The sequence below is a fragment of the Amphiura filiformis genome, chromosome 1 (assembly GCF_039555335.1).
Source record: "Amphiura filiformis chromosome 1, Afil_fr2py, whole genome shotgun sequence".
NCBI lineage: Eukaryota > Metazoa > Echinodermata > Ophiuroidea > Amphilepidida > Amphiuridae > Amphiura > Amphiura filiformis.
Window position 1 is genome coordinate 90,425,723 of NC_092628.1, and position 3,716 is coordinate 90,429,438.

Sequence of the window (3,716 nt, forward strand, 5' to 3'; positions counted from 1 at the left end):
GCTTCCACGTATGTGCGACCGGAAATTTAATAGTAATTATCACCTTCGGAATTGCTTGGTGTGAGATATTGTTTAAAATTCTAAAGTTAGTTTTTAGGGTGGGGTATGAACGTTTGGGCTGTATTTTTGTGGGACATGAGAGCACATCAGACATATCGAATTGCATTCTGAATACGAAGAATGTCATTCTGATATCAAATAATTTTGATTTTTTGAAATTCGGGATATAATACGTATTTCATGGCAAATGAATAAAAATTGATATTTATCAGTCATCGAAGTAAACATTATAAATCTAATGATATGTACTTAAAGTGTATATAGCTGGGATGAGAAGCCGACGATAAATTGACAATTTTGACCTTTCGTATTGAAGATTTTTTTCCCAGAAATACCAACAAAATTTAGGTCTTTTTGGGAAAAAAATATATATCTTCAAAAGGTCAAAATTTTCAATTGATCGTCGGCTTTTCATCCCAGCAACATACCCTTTAAGACCCTTTAAGTAAATATTATTAGATTTATAAAGTTTACTTCGAGGTCTGTTATTTATCAAAAGTTTAAAAATATCAAATTTTAATAATTTTTCATAAAATTTGTATTACATCGCGAATTTTTAAAAATCCAAATTATTTGATATCAGATGGACATTCCTCGTATTCAGAATGCAATTCGATATATCTGGTGTACTCTCAGATCCCACAAAAAATACGAGAAAACGTCGCTAAACGTTAATATCAAACCCTTAATGAAGCCATTTGGTGCACCATTTTTATTGCTTATTTTCACGTAATATTTTGACGATGCGTGAGATTTACTACTTTGGCGTGAGATTTTACTATCTTGAAAGAGTGTGGGAAGTGCCCAAATGCGTGAGTGCCACGCTCAATGCATGAGAGTTGACAGCGCTGATAGGAGTTTCTTTATACATTGTAGGACGTTGACGATGGATTTTACATTGTTGATCTTGGAAAGGTTGCGTCACAGTTTAAAAGATGGAGAAAATGTTTACCACGAGTGCATCCGTTTTATGGTAACTATATGGTATTCCTTGTCGAACTAGTTATAGAGGCCCTGCATAGGATCTGAACCAGTGTCCTTCACCGTAATCATGGCGCAGTGTAGTCCATTCAATCAAATATTTAATGGTAGTGCATTTGTTATGTGTGTGAGACAAACTGTCGCAGTAGATTGCAATAATGCTTTTGTTGAATGCATTTGAGTATTCCGCCATAATTATGGTATGATACGTCATATGCACAACCTCTATAGAGTGGGTTTTATGTTTTTGCAATTCAGCAATTTCAAAACTTAACATGCTTAATTTGGGAAACTAATTGCAGATGATTTTTATGTCAGATAACGCATGATTTAAACGTCACTTCCAGTGCATGAGCAGCTTTGGATCTCATACATCAATTCAATATTATCCTTGTTGTACTATTTACTGATGTATTTCTTCTATTTCTACTATTTACTTATGTATTTCTTCTTCTAGCAATAAAGTGTAATCCGGATCCAATGATACTCCGTGTACTTGTTAAACTAGGAGCAGGCTTTGACTGTGGAAGTAAGGTAAAACGAATACTATAGTAGTGCGGAAGAAAGAACACGCGCATGATGAGCTATGATGAGAGAATTAAGAGAAGTAGAATGGACGGGATAGAGAAGGGGAAGAAATGCGGACAGGATAAAGTGACGGCGTATCGATGAAGTATTTTTTAAATGTAAATCCTCGAAAATGTTCATCAGGATTTCTTAGATTCATTAGTAAAAGTTCTCATGCAAATCCACAACTTACTATATATTTCCTTAGCAGTGATCATGGTGACGGGTCACATCCTATCAGGAGGTTGTCTCAAACTGATCTGATAGCTGGTCTACCATTGATGTCTATGGTCTTGACTATGTGACTTCGTTACCTGATAACGCCCTCTGGACCAGCTGATCATAAAGATGTGTGAATGCCGCAATGTGGATGACGTGTTAGAGATTATTAATGATGGCTAGGCTGACCATCTCACAAAACACCTCAATACAATAGACAGTAGGCCCTACTGGAAACATCAAGATTACACATGAACAGGAGTCGGAGTCCAGAAGTTAAATCCCATTCTTGGATACTCTCATTGTCACGAACGAAAGGACAACATTTTAAAGCTGTTGGGTTATAGAAAAAAGGTTCACATAGACCAATACCTAAATTTCCAGTCGCACCACTTCATCACAAACTCTCGGGAGAAAGAATGGAGAAAGTAGTTATATTGCAAGATTCAGGAAGACAAGATCAGGTTAGGAAAGTATAACAACACTGCTAGAAAGTCGAACATGATAAAAATCCAAAAAGCAACTCAGCCTAAATCAAAGAAAAGCAAAGACATAAGCATTTGCCTATATCCTATACATCCAAGGGGTGACGATGAACGAATCAGAATCAAGACAAACAAAATTCGCCATCGCAGAGCATGCCGCAAATCAAAACCACCATACTAATTGGGAGGAATATAATCAGATAGTTAAGAGAATCTATCTGAATCAACAACACCGAGCAGTTTCTCAAGAGTGTGGACGAGATGGTTTATTAACTCAGTTATCTTAAAGGTTAGCTGGTCCAGAGAGCGTGATCGGGTGATGACGTCACTCAGTGAAGCCCATAGACCAGCTGTAAGATCAGTTTGAGAAAACATCCTGATAGGATGTGCAACGACGTCACTGCTATTAAAATAGTAAACTTTTACTAATATATATCACTATGATTTTCCAGATTGAGATAGACCGTGCTATAGGTGTGGGCGCTTCACCGTCTAATATCATATACGCGAACACCTGCAAGCAAGAATCGCATGTGAGATTTGCCAAACAAAATGGGGTCCATCTCATGACATTTGACAACGAAGATGAACTTATTAAAATCAAAAAGGTCTTTCCAGAAGCACAGTAAGTTTTTTCACAAGTAATAATAATATTCTATAATCGGATTTAAATTGTTGCAACACTAATTATTATACTTTAAACATGCTTGTAAGATTAATTTAGTTCGTCATTTTCACATTTCAATATCCTGTTTATTTTATAAATTTTCTCATATGATATAATTATAATAAATGATGCTTGAAACGAACAAGGTCTGTTGATGTGTCGATGCCATTCGATTATTGCCATTGGATCAACGGAGTCAAAGATCCAAGTCTATAGGTCTAGTTTTAGATCCAATTGGGCGGTTTCTATATATGGCTTATCTAGACAAAATTATCTTTCAAAGAAGACACAAAATCAGGTCTACTCCATTGTCACTACTGAGAGAAAAGTACTAGGTAGAAGGGGCATCTCATAAAGTACTATAAATAACCTTTCATTGTGTATAGACTTGTCATACGTCTTGGCACCGACGACTCATCATCCATGTTGAGATTAAGCTGTAAATATGGATGTCATGCTGATGAGGCACTAAGTCTGTTGAAGATTGCTAAAGATTTGACACTGAATGTGATGGGAGTGAGGTAAGGACAAGAAAATATGTCGGTTTATCATAGCTTGTAAGGATTAAGCTGCGAATGTATCGGGATAAATATGAAGTCTGACTGACATAAAGATTCAATTCATAGTGCACTTATGTCCACGGCAAATTCACCGTGAACGTTCCAGCCATAAACCCGCTTAGTGAAGATTAAAGCGAGCTATGCAGTACTAAACCATTATAGTAATCAATTGTCCAA

At 36.2% G+C, this 3,716-nt stretch overlaps 1 long non-coding RNA gene across 1 annotated transcript; it reads left to right on the forward strand.

Moving 5' to 3' along the window:
- The first annotated feature begins 966 nt into the window (after positions 1-966).
- Positions 967-2,897, forward strand: LOC140167491 (uncharacterized). Its single transcript, XR_011861058.1, has 3 exons — positions 967-1,033; positions 1,499-1,575; positions 2,765-2,897. It is a non-coding gene; the product is annotated as an uncharacterized lncRNA (long non-coding RNA).
- The last annotated feature ends 819 nt before the right edge of the window (positions 2,898-3,716 follow it).